Source organism: Cynocephalus volans, chromosome 7, assembly GCF_027409185.1.
Source record: "Cynocephalus volans isolate mCynVol1 chromosome 7, mCynVol1.pri, whole genome shotgun sequence".
Lineage (NCBI taxonomy): Eukaryota > Metazoa > Chordata > Mammalia > Dermoptera > Cynocephalidae > Cynocephalus > Cynocephalus volans.
In genome coordinates, this window is record NC_084466.1 from 32,157,529 (window position 1) to 32,176,137 (window position 18,609).

An 18,609-nucleotide genomic window follows, 5' to 3' on the forward strand; every position below is an offset into this window, starting at 1 on the left:
TCCTGGAGCTTTTTTTACTTTTTTTTTTTCCTGGAGAAAAATCCCTTCTTTACTTCCTGCAGGGGGAGGAAAAAATAAACTTGCCCTCTAGAGGAACTATTTTACTAGGGCCTAACCTACTGGGGTTTTATCAGAACCTAATCAACCTGGGGCAAGGGAAACACCCAATTTTAGCCCTCTCTAGCTGTTCTGTCCCACCTAAGGCATAGGAAAACAGTGGGAGGCATTTGTAAAGTTCACAGCCCAGGGCTACATGCTCAATGAAAGACTGAAACCTAATTTATAAGACTAGAAGTTCCCCCTCCTTCTTACACCAGATTACTAAAGGTCAATTTACTTGAGTTCCTTTCACCCAATACAACATGTCTGGCTTTCAACAAAAAATTATAAGGCATACTACTATGGTTTGAATGTGTCCCCTAAAGTTCATGTGTTGGAAACTTAATCCTCAGTGTAACAGTGGTGAGAGATGTGACCTTTAAGAGGTGGTTGGGTCATGAGGTCTTTGCCCTCATAAATGGATTAACACCAATTACAAAAGAGCTTGGGGCTGTGAGTTCAATCTCTTACTCTCTCTAGACCCTGTGATGCTTTTCATCGTGTTATAATGCAGCAAGAAGACCCTTACCAGATATGATCCCTCAATCTTGGACTTCCCAGCCTCCAGAGCATGAGCAAAATAAACATGTGTTCATTACGAGTTTTCTGTTATAGCAGCACAAAATAGACAGATAGAAAATTGGTGCCAATAAGTGGGGCTGTGGCTATAACAAATACATGAAAATGTAAAAACAGCTTTGAAACTGGGTAATGGGTAGAAGCTGAAAGAATTTAGAAGAGCAGGTGAAAAAAGCCTAGATTGCTATGAATGGAGGATTAAGGGTGATTCTAGTGAGAGCTTAGAAGAAGAAATGTAGAGACAGTCTGGAACTTCTTAGAGATTACTTAAGTGTTCATCATTAGAATGTTGGTAGAAATATGGATGGTAAAGCCTATTCTGGTGAAGTCACAGATGACTCTGAGGAACAAAGTATTGGAAACTTGGGTAAAGGCTATTATTGTTGTACAGTTACAAAGAATTTGGCAGAATTGTGTCTGTGTCCTAGGACTTTGTGGGTTGCAGAACTTAACAACAATGAGCTAGAATATCTGGCAGAAGAACTATCTAAGCCCCAAAGCATGCAGGGTGCTGCTTGGCTTCTTTCTGGTGCTTACAGTAAAGTGAGAGAAGAGAGAATGGTTTAAACATGAACTTTATAATCAAAAAGAAATTAGAATGGGAAAATCTGAGGAACTCTCAGCCTGGCCATGCAAAGGATTTTTTTAAAAAAATGTATTCAGGAGAAAATACTAAGGGTATGGCAAGTCATCATTTGCTAAAGATATTAATATGGATAGAAGGAAGCCAGGTTCTATTAAAATAATGGGAGAATGATCCCAAAGGCATTTCAGAGGCCCATGGGGCAAATTATGACCTTTAGGAGAAGGTTCCAGAGAGGTGCCTGTGGGAACCCTCAGCATTTGTTTCCCTGCACTGCCTTGGTACTCTGTTCCCCAAATTCTGGCATAGCACCCCTTGGCCACCCCAGCCATGGCTCAAGCCGGCCATGGTGTGGCTAAACCCATTGTTCCAGAAGACAAAAGCCATAATCCTTGGCAGTGTCCACATAGTGCTATTTGGTAGGCACACAGAATAGAAAAGCTGAGGGGCCTTGGAAGCCTCCACCAAGATTTCAAAGGATGCCATGAACAGAATAGGGGCCCCTTTAGAGACCTGTGTCAGGGGCAAAGCCACTGCAGAGAATCCCCAGTAGGGCAATGCCCAGAGGAGCCATAGAAATGAAGCACCGCAAAGAGTTCCCACTAGGACAATGCCTAATGGAGCAGTGGAAGTGGGGCAGCCCATAAGTCCACAGAACTGTAGGGCCACCATTGTGCAACTCCAGCCTAGGAAATCTGTAGGCATGAAGCTCAAATCTCTGAGAGCGGCCGGGTGGGCTGAGTTCAGCAAAGCTGCAGGGAAAGGGCTGTTCAAGATGTGGAGGACCCAACTCCCATCCCAGTGTGCCCAGGATGCAAGACATGGAGGAAATGGAGTCAAAGGAGATTATCCTCCACATTTAAGCCTTCATGTTTTTCTTTTTTTACTTTTTTTTTCATCTTGGATTTTGGTCTTCCTTGGAGCCTGTTATTTCTTTCTTCTTGCCTATTTCTCCCTATTGGAATGGAAATGTCTACCCTATGCCTATTCTACCATTGTATTCTGGAAAGCCATAGATTGTTTTGATTTCATAGGCTTACCTCATGACAAATCATGCCTTGTATCTGATCCATATGTAATTTAGATGAGATTCTGTGGACTTTGGAATTTTGAGTTGGTGCTAGAACAAATTAAGACTTTGGGGGCTACTGAGATGAAATGAATGCACTTTGCATGTGAGAGAGACATTAATTACGGTGGCCAGGTGTGGAACGCTATGGTTTGAAGGTGTCCTCCAAAGTTCATGTGTTGGTAACTTAACCCCCAGGGCAACAGTGTTGAGAGGTAAGACCTTTGAGAAGTGATTAGTTCATGAAGGGTCTGTCTTTATGAATGGACTAATGCCAATTATAAACATTTGAGTTTGATAATTAATTGTGTTTGAGGCTGTAATTTTGATTTCTTACTTTCTCTCACCCATATGATGCCTTTCACCATATTACTATGCAGCAAGAAGTCCCTCACCAGATGTGGTCCCTTGATCTTGGACTTCCCATTCTCATGAGCTATGAGCCAAATCAATTTTGGTTTATTATAAATTACCCAGTCTGTGGTATTCTGTTATAGTGCTACAAAACATACCTAGATGCAAAGAAAGAGGCAAAAATACAACAACAATCACAACAACCAGAAAACAGTTTGAAAAAACAGACCATGCATCAGAACCAGACTCAGATATGGCAGGAATGTTAGAACTATCAGACATTGAAATCAAAACAACTGCTGATTGCTATGGTAAGGGTTCTAGTGGAAAAATAGATGACATGCAAGAACAGGTGGGTAATGTAAGTAGAGAGATAGAAATACTAATTAAAAATAAAAAAGAAATACCAGTTATCAAAAACACTGCTAGAAATGAAGGGTGCCTTTAATAGGCTCATTTGTAGACTAGACATGGTGGGGGAAAGAATCCCTGAACTTAACGATACATCAATAGAAACTTCCAAAACTGAAAAGCAAAGAGAAAAAATGCAAAACAAAATAAACAAAACAAATCAGAATATCTAAGATCTGTGGGACAATGACAACTGCTGGGAATTTCAAAAAGCGAATAAAGAGAGAAAGGAATGGGAGCAATATTTGAAGCAAGAGTGAATGAAAATTACCCCAAATTAATGTTGGATACCAAGCTATGGACTCAGAGACCTCCTAGAACACCAAGCGGGATGTGCCAAAAAGCCAACTGGTAGGCATGTCATATTCACTCTCTAGTAAAGAGAAAAATCTTGAAAGAAGCTAGATGGAAAAACAAAACAACCACCTTACTGATAGGAGCAAAGGTAAGAATTATATCTGACTTCTCTTCAGAAACCATGGAAGCCAAAAGAGTGGCACAAAATGCTTAATGTGCTGACAGAAAAACCACCAACCTAGAATTCTGTATCCTGTGATAGCATCCTTCAAAAGCGAAGGAAAAATAGAGACTTTCTCAAGCAAAAAATAGCAAGGGAATTTTTGGCCTGTATATGTGCCTTACAAGAAATATTTAAAGAAGTTCTTTAAAGAGAAGAAAAATAATATAGGTCAGAAACTCAGAGCTACACAAAGAAAGGAAGAGCATTAAAGAAGGAATAAGTGAAGGAAAAGTAAAAACTTTTTTTCTTATTCTTACTTGATGTAACAGAAGAAATTAAAAGTATGTTGTTGTTAAAAGGTTCTTGTATTACCTGTGGAGTGCTGTAGTGTTATGTGAAAGTAGACTTGGATTAGTTACAAATGCATACTGCAAATTCTAGGGCAACCACTGAAAAAAGTAAAAGAAAAGAAATATAATTGTTATGCTAAAAAAGTAGAGCAAATGAGATTACATAAAATGCTTAATTAAAACCACAAATAGCAAAAAAAAAAAAAAAAAGAGTGGAAGACAAAAATAAGAGCAAAGAATAAGGGCAATAAATAAAAAACATTTACAAATAATTAATTCAATTATATAAATAATCACTTCTAATATCAATTTTTCTGAATACACCAATTAAAAGATGGAAATTGTCAGAATAGATCAGAAAACAAGACTCAGCTATATGTTGTTTATAAGAAAACCACTTTAAGTATAATGACACATAGATGAAGAGGAAGGAGATGGAGAAAATTATAGATTAATTTTAGATTAATTATAGATAAATTTATAGATTAATTAAAAATTAATTTTCTAATTAATTATTAGATTAATTTTACACAGAACAGACATCAGAGCAAGGAATACTGTCAGGGATAAAGAGGCATCTTACATAATGATAAAGAGGTCATTTCTGCAAGAGGACATAACAGTCCTTAGTGTGTATGTGACTAATGATAGAGCGTCAAAATACATGAGCTAAAAATTGTTACAACTGCAAGGAAAAACAGATGAATCCACTATTACAGTCGGAGACTTTAATACTCTACTGTTAGAAGCAGATACATCCATCAGGCAGAAAATCAGTAAGGACACAGTTGAACTCAACAGCACCTTCATTCAACGGGATATAACTGACATCTACAGACTGTTCCATTCAACAACAAAAGAACACACATTCTTCTCAAGCTCTGAAGTATTCACCAAGATAGACCACATTCATAAAACACACATTAACAAATTTAAGAGAAAAGAAGTCGTACAATGTCTGCTCTCAGACCCCAGTGGAATTAAAATAGAAACTAATAGCAGGAAGATAGCTGGAAAATCCCCAAATTCTTGGAGATTAAACAGCACGTTTCTAAACAAAACATGGGTCAAAGAAGATATCGTAAGAGAAATTAAAATATATTTTGAACTGAATAAAAATGAAAATATAGCATCAAAATTTGTGGGATCAGTGAAATCAGTGCTGAGAGTGAAATTTATAGCATTGAATATATATATTAGGAAAAAAAGAAAGAACTTAAATTAATCATCTAAGCTACCACCTTAGATATAGAAAAAGAGGATATTAAATCCAAAGTAAAATAATAATAATAATAATAGAGTAGATAAAATAATAAAATAAAGTAGAGTCAATAAAATTGAAAACAGGAATCAACAGAGAAAATCAGTGAAACCAAAAGCTGATTCTCTGAAATCATCAATAAAATCAATAAGCCTCTAGCCAGGCTGAGAAAAAAAACAGAGATGACAAAAATTACTAATATTAGAAATAAAAGAGGGAACATCACTACAGATCCCAAGAATACTAATAGGATCATAAAATAATTCTATAAACAATTATGCTCATAAATTTAATAACCTAGGTAAAATAGACCAATTCTTTGAAAACACCAGACCCACATGGATTTACCAGTGAATACTATCAGAGGAAATAATTAAGGAGGAAATGAAACCAATCCTATACAATTTCTCTCAGAAGATAGAAGCAGATGGAATACTTCCTAACTCATTCTATGAGGTCAACATTATTCCAATATAAAAACCAGACAAACACTTTACAATAAAAGAAATCCATAGACCAATATCTATCATCAATGTAAATGCAAGCATCCTCAGATCCAAGAAATTCATGAAACCCTGTGCAGGATAAATATAAACAAAATTATGCTGAGATCAGTCATAATTAAACTGCTAAAAAAACAGTGACAAGTGAAAAAAATCTCAAATCAGTGAGTGGAAAAAGAAATATCATCATGTACAGGGGAACAAAGACAAATATCAAATGAGGCAATTCAGAAGAAAATGAAATAACATCTTTAAAGTGAGGAAAAGAAACCAAACCTGTCAATGTAGAATCCTATATCTAGTGAAATATTTTTTTTTTCCAAAATGAAGGCAAAATAAAGATTATCAGAAGAAGAAAAACAGAGAGAGAATTTGTTGCCAGTAGATCTGCTCTCCAAAGTTTGCTGAAGTAAGTTCTAGTTCATTTTGCATATGTGCTGTGTTTCTGGTCCCACTCTAGGAGCTGGGATCACAGCAATGAATAAGACAGCCCCCCATCTCATGAAGCTGATTTTCTGCACTGTTGAAGAGTTTCTGGACTAAGCAACTATCAGAAAAGATGAAGCTTGAAGTAAACAGTAAATTGGAAATGGTTTCCCCACCAGGCTTAAAGAATCAATTCACTATTAAGAATTCTTTCTTCTAAAAGGTGATCAGAATACCAGACTTTAGGGCTTGAAAAAGGTGAAAGGAAAGGGGACACAAAAATAGTTATTTCTATTCTATCAAGTCAGGAGAGTTTATAATTAGCATATTCTTTAGAACTGAATGCATGATTTGATGATGTTAAAACTTAAAGTCTTACCAGCGAACCAAAGAAAGATGTTCTATGTCCCCTTTTTATTTTTTATATTTATTTATTTTTTTATCCCTCTGATTATTTTATAACAAGTTTACAATTTCATTAAAAATAACATGGGCGGGGGGCCGAGCCTGTGGCGCACTCGGTAGAGTGCAGAGCTGGGAGCGCGGCGACGCTCCTGCCGTGGGTTCGGATCCTATATAGGAATGACTGGTGCACTCACTGGCTGAGTGCCGGTCACGAAAAAGACAGAAAATAAAAAAATTTAAAAAATAACATGGGCAGGACTAGCTGGTTAGCTCACTTGGTAAGAGCTTGGTGCGGATAACACCAAGGCCAAGAGTTCAGATTCCCAAACCAGCCAGCAGCCAAAAAAAAAAAAAAAAATCTTAAAAATAATATTGGCTAATATAGTTTCATTCACTTTAGTAGATGACTAAATTGTTTTATTTTAAAATTAAAATTTTTATCTAGCCCTCAGATTGCTAAGTTCTTTAAATTTGTAGTGTCATTTCATATTCAAGCTTCATCAGAAATTATTGTAACTTGGATATCAAATTCTAGAAGACATCTTCAAAAGAAATACTGGCTTCTACAACAGACTCTTGGTCATCAGTGTGGAGGTGTTGCTTAAGACTGTTTTGGAATCAGGCTGCTATGGAACCATGAACTCTCGGGCCTATCAAGATTTAATAGCTATTTCCTCTAGGGCTCTACCTATGAGAATTAAGCAAATACTTTTTAATGGACAAGCATAAAGAAATCCCTGGAAGTATAAATACTCGTGCCTTAAAACAAGTGAACATTTTTTGAAGCAAGTGGTACACTACCATCAAGATCTCACAATATTTCTCATAATATTTTTAATTATTGCTATTACTTTATTGTATAGAGAAAGCCAAAGCTAAGATGTTTCTATAAAAAGTTCAGTAAGACGGGAGTCTTGAGCAGTGTGCCCCAGTTTTAGTAATCTTTGCAGAAAGTCCAGGCAGAGTAGTAATGGCTTTCCAAAGGCAGAAGAATGGTCTGAATTTCCAAATGACAAATTAGATTATTACCTGCAAGAGATCTCATTGACAGTGAAATTCTCTTTTGTGTATTAAAGTAATCTAACTGATAACAGAATGGTTTCTTTGATGATTAATAATAAATTAAAATTTTTAAAAAGGTAAAAGAAAAAGACCACAAGGATCTGGTATTTGGAGCTTTCTGTCTTTGGAGAATATAAATGCACCAATTTGCCCCACTCTGTTATCAAATATACATGTACTCTTATTTTTCTCAGAAAAGACCTCAGTGTCTATGGTCTAAACAACGATAAAAAACAATCATCTTTAGACCTTTACTTTAAAACTGACAAATCCTTAAGAGAATAAGTGTAGGGTTTTACTAGCATAATTAGGGATTTAAGATTATAAGCTTGAAATAAACACATTAGGCTCTGCTTATATTGTTAAAACATTCTAAATGAGTGTAATCTTTATTTAAAAGACTGATTTTATAATGTATTAGCTATTTTAGCATATTTTAAAGTAGATAAAATAATGCAGTTCTTGGCAGAAAATACATGTCAATTCATAGAAAAGTTTTATTACTTTCATTTATTTCTGTGAATCATTTTTTTTTCTTAATATTATTTAACCTTCTTTTCTCCAAAATACAACATAGACATTGTATCTAACAGGGGAGACTGATACATGCACCAATATGATAATCCCAATGAAATGGTGTGATTTAGAGATAGTCTCTGTGATTTAGGTGGAGTCTCTCTCTTTTCCTAAATAAATTTACTACCAAGACTTAAACATAAAGGTTAATGACTGCATAGCTATCTGAAAGTTAATAACTTCTAGAAAAAAAAATATATATATGTATGTTTAGATATGGCAACTCACAATTTAATTAGTATGGAATTTATCTGGATAAATGGAAAACAGTCATAAGAGTATGAAGAGATTATGTAAGTGGAATATGTAGGAAAATGTCATACATATCCTAAAACAAGTACCACAAATAAAAGAGAAGACGTTTGCTTAAATGAAAAATAAAAATTTCTGCTAGACGAAAACCCTCCACAAAGGTTAAAAGACTGATGACAAATTGTAAATGTGTATATAGGACAAAATTTAATATCATGCCTTTAAAAAAATCAGTAAGCAAAACTTTAATATCCTTTTTAAAAAGTATTTAAAAAGAATGAACAGACAAATCACAAAATATGATATATAAATTTTCCATACATGTACACACACAAAATGTTGAACCTCACTTACTATTTTAAAACGCAAATAAAAAAAGAAAGGAAGTCACTTTTCACTTAAACAGATTAGCAATGACAATAACAATCATACCAGAGTTGTCAAGGATGTGGGAAGCCAGCCTTCTCATTGATTGCTCATGGGGCTCTAAGTTGGTTAAAACAAAAATAGAACAAAACAGAACAAAGCAAAACACAAAGACAACTTTTTCTGGAAGACATTTTAGAAATTTTCTTTTAAGTTAAATGATCATAGTCTTTGACACAGTAATTTCACATTTATGAATTGGTCTTCAAGAGATAATTATACAAATGTTCACAAAGTAAGTGAAGAATGTTAACCTTAACCACTGCATGGTCTGTAATAAGGAAGGGCTGGAAACTAGACATAGGTCTATTAGCATGGAACTCTTTTTAAAAATTTTTATTTTATTTTTTAAAGTATATTTATTTATTAATATTATTTTTTTACATTCTATGATGTTGTGGAGCAATTGGGGGGAGGGAGAGAGGGAAAAGGGAAAAGAAACAGGGTGGGAGAAGGAGGAAGGAGGAAGGAGGAAGGGCATGGTTGAGGCCTGTGGCATCCCCTTCATTCCTGCAGGGGAGACCAGGGGACTTCCAGTGTCTTGGTCATTGCTGGGCTGGGTGCAGATGTCAGGGGGGTGTAGCTGAAGCCTTCGCCCCCCACCACAGCCCCAGCTCAGGAGCCCAGGGTGCTTCTTGCGGCAGCTTGGTGGTAGTTGCTGGGCTGGTTGTGGGTGTCAGGGGGCGTGAAGCATGGAAACTTCAAATAGTTGAAATACAAATAGTTGTACATACAAATAGTTGTAAAACATTTTTACAAAGAATCACTTTTTATGATAATAGCTCTATATATGACATGCTGATCTATAATGTCATGAAGAAAATAATCTACAACCTATCAGAAAATGGAAAAAGAGATTATAGGAAAGCATGCATAAAATGTCTCTTTTACTCAAAGTTGCATGTAGGTATATAGACATAATGAACTGTTTGTAAATGTCTTCACCAAAAATTTACTGTGGTCATCTCTGAGTGATATGATGATTTTTGTAATTTTCTTACTCTTTTTGCAGTATTAAGCGTGTATTGCTTTTATTACGATAAAAAATAAAAGTTGTAAATCTATTAAAAAATAAAAAGGAGAGATGATGGGAAACAATTATTAATAGGCACACACGTGGAGAAAACAATAAAGCTCATAGGGAGATGTGTAGACGTCCTGTAGAGTTCTTGCAAACTGAAATTTAGTTGGCCACTTACAGAGCTAAAATACGTTGCACGAGAATCTGCAAAGAACTTATAAACCACTGTTACTAATTAGAGTTGTATGAAACTACTAATTTTCACTTCATGACCATGCATGTATTGAAACAAGAACTGCAAGGGCCTCAGCAGTTTGAGTTGGATTGGACTTTGTCAAGACATTTAAGCAGCTTTGATTTAGAGGATTAGAAGTCCTGGAATTTTTTTTCATTTGTTTCTATGTGACAAAACCGATGGAACAAGTAACTAACTACACTTCATAGATTTGGAGTTGGTACAAAACAAAAGAAAATTCTGACATTCAAACATTGTGAATTACATAAAGGAGTAATCAAATTGTATGAAAACCAAACTACAGTGACAGCTTTTTCTTCAGGATATCACTTAAGAGAGCCAATGTTATCTGAAGAGTAAAATTCAACCCCACAATTCAGTAAATATTTTTTGAGGACATATGATAATGAAATGAGGCTACTGGGTAGACACAAAGAACTTGGAGTGTATAAGAGAAAGCAACACAAACTGAAATAAATCCTTCTGCTTAAATAAGTGTAAGACATTCTTAGAAAATAGACAGTGGAGTGACCAATTATGAAAGTTGTATAGAAAGAATCCATGCCCCAAATTATGAATACTATTTGTCAAATTCAATTCATTTCCATTTTACTTACATCTACAGCTTACAAAAAAATAGTACTGAAAAAAACATATTCTTATCTCAGTTCTATAGACACACACACATACACACATTTAACTGCAATATTTTAAACATATATTCAAACCTTGGATTAAAAAACCCACTTGCCGCTAACCTGAAGTTATTAGGACCTAATTCTATCCTCTAAGGGGGAAGTTGGGAATGGGAGGGATGGGGTGGGCTGGTGAAGACTGGAGTATGGAATAAAAGTGTGTATTAGAGAAACATTTTTTAAAGCCAAATTATGGGGTATCCCAATATTCTAGACTATTTTCTGTTTAGAAGGTATCTTGCTTAGAGCCTTAAATTTTCTCAGACTCTCATAGAGTGTAAAATCCTAGGGATAGGAAGAGTCTTAGTCTGTTTTCTGTTGCTATAACAAAATGCCACAGACTGGGTAATTTATAAAGAAATGAAGTTGATTTAGCTTGCAGTTTTAGAGACTGGAAAGTCCAAGAGCATGGTGCCAGCATTTGGTGAGGACCTTCTTGCTGCATCATAACATGGCAGAGGGTATCACTTGGTGAGAGGGCAAGCTCAAGGGAGCCAGAGAGAGCTCACTTTTATAACACAGCCACTCCTGCAATAACAAACCCGCTCCCATGATAGCAACATTAATGCATTCATGAGGACAAAAGAATTAAGTTTCCAACACATGAACCTTTGGGGGACACACTGAAACAACAGCAGGAAGTGACCTTAAAGATGATCCCAGGTCATGTCTTCTATTGCAAAAACTTTTTATTCATATGAGGATACTTTAAAAAGTTTGTGGAAAACAGAATTAAAAGATAATGCAAATCTTTCCATAAACTTTTTGAGGATGTTTCTTATTTGTGACCAATAGTCCTCCAACTTTCACTTGAATTAAACCACCAACAAAGAACTCACTAGTTTGAAATCTGTCAATTTTATTTCTGGATAACATTGAATTTTTTTCTTCCCCATTTAGAACTAAAATATATGAGTTTGGCATTGAAAAGTAGAATGTCAAAATGCAAAGGATGTAGTATATTGAAACAAACCTGTTACTTTAGTCTAGTTATTTTATTCAAGTACTAGTTGTTTGAACTTGGCAAAGACATGCAATCTTTCCAAATTTGTTTTCTCCTCTTTAGATTAGGAATGACAATAACAAGAAATACTTCAGTTGTGCTAATTAATTGGGAAAAACTTAAGTTGAATTCTTATCCCACTTAAAGTTTTATATGTAAAAATCGAGATCATTAAAACACCAGAAGAGAGCTTAATATTTTAGAATTAAGAAAGCGATTCTAAGCAAGACCTCCCAAATCCAGAAGCAATAAAAACACAATTAATCAGTTTGACTATGTAACAATTAATAAACATTTTATGTGGAAATGAATGCATATAGTTGGAGAAAATGTATATGCACATGTGGAACAGGGAAAAAAAGATAATTAACGTTATCTACACAACATAAATAAATAGACCATTCAAATTGTAGAAATTGAGAAAGGATTTAAGCACTTCATAGATGACTTAAAAATGTGTGAAACAATGTTCAGCATCATTCATAATTAAGGTAATAAAACAATAAAGTATAATTTTGTAGTTATCAAATTGGTAAAGCCTAAAGACTTTGGATAAAATAGAGTATTACTGAAGATGTGAGGAAATAATTTCATTAAAAGTTTGTGGGAAAATAAATCAATGAGACTTCTTTGAACAGCAATTTGGGTGAAAATGTGACTTGGTAATAGGACTTGACAATTCCACTTCTATATACCTATTCACACAGTTGCCCAAGGAAACGTGAACAAGGATGACTTATAATAGCAATAAACTCAAAACAACTTAAATAAATAAGCTTTGGTATATTCATGTGAGGGAATCCTACATGGAATTTCAAAAGTCTGTGCTAAATTTTATATATACAAATATTAAGTGCTTGCCAAAACGTATTGTTAAGTGAAAACACATGACATAAAACAAGATGTATAATATGATCCCCATTTATGTCTCAAAATAAACATATACATTGGTATATACACAGCTATTTTCTGAAAAGATAGAGAAGAAACTACTGATGATATTTCCAAAGAGTAGAACTAGCCTCAGGTAAAAGAGGGAGACTGACTTTATTAGATGCTACTTAACACAGTTTGGATTTTTTATTACTATGTATTCATATTATTAAGATAACTATCTAACAGGATCTTTGAAGTCAAATTAAATATGCAGAGTCCCCTGTTGCAAGAGTAAAATCTTCTCCTTCTTCTATGTGCCAACTGATTGAAATACTTTAAGAGATGTTTTATTTAAGCTGCAAACCTTTAGTTTTCTCATCTATACCCTCCCAGTAGTGTCAACATCTCTTCAAAAGAGTGAATCAAGGACTGAATGCAGTAATTGGAATATGATTACTTTGTTGTTTGAAGGATAGGGCACATTTCTTCTTGGATGTGGAGACAATAGATGAATTCAGCAGTCCAATTGATTGAGAAAGCAATTTATAAATCTCTTATGACTTGGCAATTGCCCTTCTATCGAATTGATTTCTTAACAGCCACTTTGCAATTGATTCACGGGAAGCCTGTTTTCATCTTCCAAAACTTTGCATATGAATTGCTTTCACTTTCCATTTCTATTTCAAAACAGAAAAAAAAAGTTGAATACTTGTAGCTATTTCTTTTCATAATCTCCCCCAAGCAGCACTCTTGCATGAATAAAGTATTGGATTGGATGTTTTCAAAGAGAGAAAAACAAAACAAAACTAAGAAAAGATCAGTTGCCTCTGTCCTGTAATATCCTAAGATGATGGGTAATTAAAGAGAGCACAGTGCTCTGGTCCACCAAGTTATATGAGCATCCTCTCACCCCAGCACTGATTTTAATTATCTCTTCATCAGTACTCCAAACTCTCTCATTTCCCTAACGTTTTTATTGTGCTCTTTTTCCTTTTTCCACATCTGTAGCAATTTTATTTTTAAAGGCATAACAAATTTTGTTATTTAATGTGCTAGGAGAACACAAAGTATGGGGGAATCTCAGTAAAGTAATATCCCTATAGCAACTTTCTACAACCGATTTCTATGCTCTGACTCCCATGCTTCACATTATAGCACCGGAAAGTTAAAAGAAGTGTTGACTAAACTGTCAAAATTTCTCTTCTCCTAAAAGCCTTTCCTTTATATTTCCTGTTCTATGATCACTGTCTTCGTATTTTTTACTTCTCCTATAATCTTTCAGTGCCCAGTCCTGTTCTTCACCCTGTTGGCTGTCATTGAACATGTGTAATTTTTACCTACTTCTATTATTGCAAGAATTTTCAAATTCTGTTCCTTGTGCCTTTTCCCTTTCCTACTTCTGGTCTGTCCATCTATTGAGTGTTATTGCTATTCGATAAGATAATTATAATATTTCTGCCCTTCCCCCCACATGCCTACACAAATATACATACACTGCAACACCCAGCAGAATCTCCCACCATATATACATATACATGATATTTCATGGTTTGCTTTTGCTGTGTGTGTTCAACTAAACTCTATCCTCTCCCTTAGAACAATAGCATTATGAAATATTTTATGTTCTCCAAAAGAATTTCTACAAGAACACACAGCCATAGAACACCACGTATGAAAATGTGTGATCCTTTCTGTAAATTACAATTTTTCAGTATAAGATAGTTTTCATGTTTGGTGCTTCTTATTTAATATTTATTCTTTCACTGCCTTCTATGGTCAACAAATTGTGCTAATTATTAAGGGGAGACACATGTCTAAGACATAATTATTTTCCTATAGAACCTGAAAACCAGGTTTAATTAGATGTGAACAAAAATAACTTCAATCTAAGTAAGAAGTGATAAATTCATTTATCTTTTCCAAATAATCTATATTACTCATATGATAAAAAAGATTTCAAAGTATCAGTGAGGACTAGGCTAAAGTTCAATAGTATGTATTTGACATTGATACCATCAATAGAGTTTCCTCCTTTCTCAGATGCAGCAAAATTACCTGCTTCTTAGACTGGAATTAATGTGGACAAAGTGAATTATAGGAGTAACAGGATGTCAGACTGGTATTCAGACTGTATTCAGACTGTATTCAGTTCCCAAGAACACAACTTAAAACAAATGTTGGGTTGCAATCCTAACCAAATGAGAAATATGAATTCTTTTTGTTATGCAATTATTTGAAAAAGAGCAGTTTTGCCATGATATCATTTTTAACACAGTCATCAACATTAATTTCCTTTCTTATTTATTCCTTTCTTTACTTATTCAGCCATTATTTGTTGACTGCCTACTATGTGCCAGATTCTGTGCCAGAAAAACAGTCCAATAAATGAATTAGAAAGTCCAAAGTCCAATCCTGCTTATTAAATAGTAGGATATCATTACTGTTTCACAAACTGCAAATAGTAATATTCCTCAAAGTTTAATGCTACTCAACGTAATTAGTTATTTATTTCTCCTAATTTCACGGGAGACAGAGTATTCCAGTAAAATGATCAGCTGTTGGAAAGCTAATAGAAACAGCATTTATCAAGAAGATGTAATTTAGAAAGGTTTAGGGAGACATAAAATTATTAAAAACAGAGGACAACAATGATCAGAGTACTGCTTTGGCATATTTGTTCTTTGTTACCACCAAAGCTGAACTTGGACATTATTCAATATTATTTAGATAACAAAAAAGAAAATTATTTTTTAAAATTCATAAATGCAATAAAAATACTTAGTCATGACAAATTTCAAACATATACAGAAATTGATGGGAAAACATAAACAATCTCTCTGTATTTATCAACCAGCTGCCCTATGGCCAATCTTGTTTCATCTATTCCCTATCTACTTCTCTTCCTCCTACATTATTTTGATACAAATCTTAGCCATAATATATTATATCTATAAGTATTTCAATACATCACTATAATAGGTAGAGATTGTAAAAAAAAAAAAATACATGCTAGAAAACACTTAGGGGAATGTTATCAGTGTTTGAGAAGTTTTGTAGGTGTTTTGCAGAAATTAGAGACAAGAAAAAGTAGAGTTCACTCTCTGAGTGAAAAACAAATCAGTACAAACAGAAAGTGAGGATGAAGTCACCCATATGTAGAAATAAGATATGTTCAGAGATGTTTGCTAAGGAGTTGACCAGAAGATTTAGAAACTTTCCTTATCCAATCCACATGTTCTTAATGAATGAGAGCTGCAGGCATTGAGGTCCGAAAGGGAAAAGGTTCCGGAATATACAGGTGTTTATGTAGACCCCTGTAAGGACTTTATTACTTTTGCTAAGAAAGGAAGATCTGAAGGGGTTCAAGCAGAGGAGGAATATAATATCACTTTCATTTTAAAAGGATTACTATGGCTGCTGCTTTGTTGAAAATGGACTGTAGAGTTTCTGGGGAAGGAACAGAGAGACCAGTTAGGATGAAGTTTCTCACACTTTCTGTGCATATGAATCACAGAGAATCTTGTTAGAATAAAGATTCTGTTTCAGTAGACCTAGAATGGGAACTGGGATTCTGCATTTCTAATAAGGTGATGATGCCCGTGTTCCTGGTGCAGAGACCGAACCTTGTTTAGCGAGGACCTAAGAAAATATTACAGATATCCAAGTAATAGATGATGTGTTCAAAGAGGTAGTGGTGGAAAAGTGGTGGGGTTGTGAGAAATGGTAGGATGCTGGATTTATTTTTAAAATGTAACTAACAGGATTCCCTGATAGTTTGAATGTAGGATGTGAGAAAAGACAAGTCAAGGCTCATTCTGAGGTTATTGGCTTGAGCAACGGGAGGCATGAGGAAGCATGTGGGAGGAGCAGGTTTTGGTGAGAAATCAGAAATTTGATTTTTGGCATCTTGAGATACCTGTTAAACATGCAAATGAAGATAAGTAGGTGACTGTGTATAGGAGTTTGAAGTTCAGGGGAGTGGTTGAAATTGTAGCTAAAATTTCTGAGTCTATATATGCTATTTAATGCCATGAGAACGGATCAGACAAGTTAGAGAGTGAGTACAGATAGAAATAAAAAGAGATTCAAGGGCTGAGCCTAGGGACCATTCAACATTTACAAGTTAGAAAGATGAAGATGAACCAGCAAAGGAATCTGAGAAGATATAGTCCTGAACTAGGAAGAGAACCAAGACAGTGTATCTCCTGGAAACCAGTGAAGAAAGTGCTATCAGCAAGACAAGGAAAAGACAAACAAACATCACATCATCAGGCACAGATCTAGGGATGCCCTCATAAAGTTCAATTTAATCTGGAGCAATTAAAATTGAAATTGAAATTTTTGAGCCATGAAGATGTTTCAGGGAGAGTTTTAGGAGTATTTAGGAAGAGCAAGAGAACAAGTATTTTAAAAAGCTTACATAGTGCCTAAGTGGCAATATCATCGGTACTGAATTAGTCAACTCACTGAAACGACTAGACTTAGAAAATAATTGGCTTGAGCTTTTTCTAATTCTTAAAGAGACTTCTTATGTTAAGTAATTATTTTGGCATCATGCATAGCTTAAAATAAAACATATTGTTCCATTAGAAAGCAGGCAGCCTTTTATTGAGTGTCACATGGTATAATTGTACTGATGACCTTGGTTCTCTCTTGATTTCTACTTTCTGATCTTTGTCTAGTCATCTGCCTCAGTTTCCTCACTAATAGAGGGAGAAATTGATTCTTGTTCTACCTGGATCACAGGATTGTTACAATAGTCCTCTATGAAGACATGAGTATTATAGGAATAGGAAACGTTTATGGAAATAACAGTACTCAAAGGATCCCATTCACCCATTTTCTCAGTCTAGGTAACTCATGAGTATATCTTATGAAATTAATATTCTTTCCAATGTTATATAAAGGGGTCAGAGATAATTATTCCGGAGTCACTTTACAATCATTCACCCATTTTGACCCATAAAAATGACAATTTTACATAATTCAGGCTGAATCTTCAAAGTTTTTGATAGTAAGCAAGAGAAAAAACTATTGTTTTAGAGTCAGCTGGGTTTTTCCACCATATTCCCATTACAGCAAATAAGAATATTTCTGTTGAGTCCTAAAGAGGAAGCTTCCATGTTTATTTTCTGTATCCAGAAGAAACTCCCTCCATCCCAACCCTGTTTCTCTAAAATTCCATTTCGGTGTTCAAGATTTCTGATAGGAAGATGGAAAATGAAAGAAGAAAACGTTAAGAAACAGCAGCAGCATAAAGGTATTTCTCTCTCTCTTTTTCTTTTCCGTGCCCATATCCTTCCTTCCTCCCTTTTAAACAAACAAATAAACAAACAAACAAAAAATTGCTTTGTGCCATTTCAGACTACCAACAGTAAGTTGGAAGAAAAATTGTTGTCTCAGTCAGGAGAAGCCAGGGTATGCTATAGCAATAATCATGTCCAAAATCTCAGAGACTCAACACAACAAATCCTTTTTTTCACATTTACTCAGGTTGTTCTGCAGGTGGTCTTTACTCACGGTAGTCGCTCTGGGACTCAGGCTGATGAAAAGGCCATCTTGATAAGACCTTCCATGCTCACGATGATCAGTGGGAAGGAGACATTAAGTATCAAATAATAGGAGCATTTCAAATTTTTTAATGGAAATAACAGACACTCACTACTTCTGCACATATTTCTTTGGCCAAACAAGTCATTTATCTGTTCCCAACCTACCATTGCCTAGAAGGAGAAGCATCAGAATATTTGTGAACATCCCTAGTGGCTACCATGAATATTTGATGGAGGAGTAGGGCAATTATAAAAGCTCTTACTTCATAGAGGATTTGTATCACACTTAAGCATAGAGCAAACTCTACTATATAAATTAAATTCCTTTATTAAACCCCTTTATATAAATTAAAGTTGAAAAAATATTCAATGGAGGCAATAAATATATTCAGAAAACTAACAACTTATATG

At 34.8% G+C, this 18,609-nt stretch overlaps 1 pseudogene; it reads left to right on the plus strand.

The window, feature by feature from the left end:
- Positions 1-1,871: 1,871 nt before the first annotated feature.
- Positions 1,872-18,609, plus strand: part of LOC134381606 (transaldolase-like) — a 38,971-nt pseudogene continuing 22,233 nt past the window's right edge.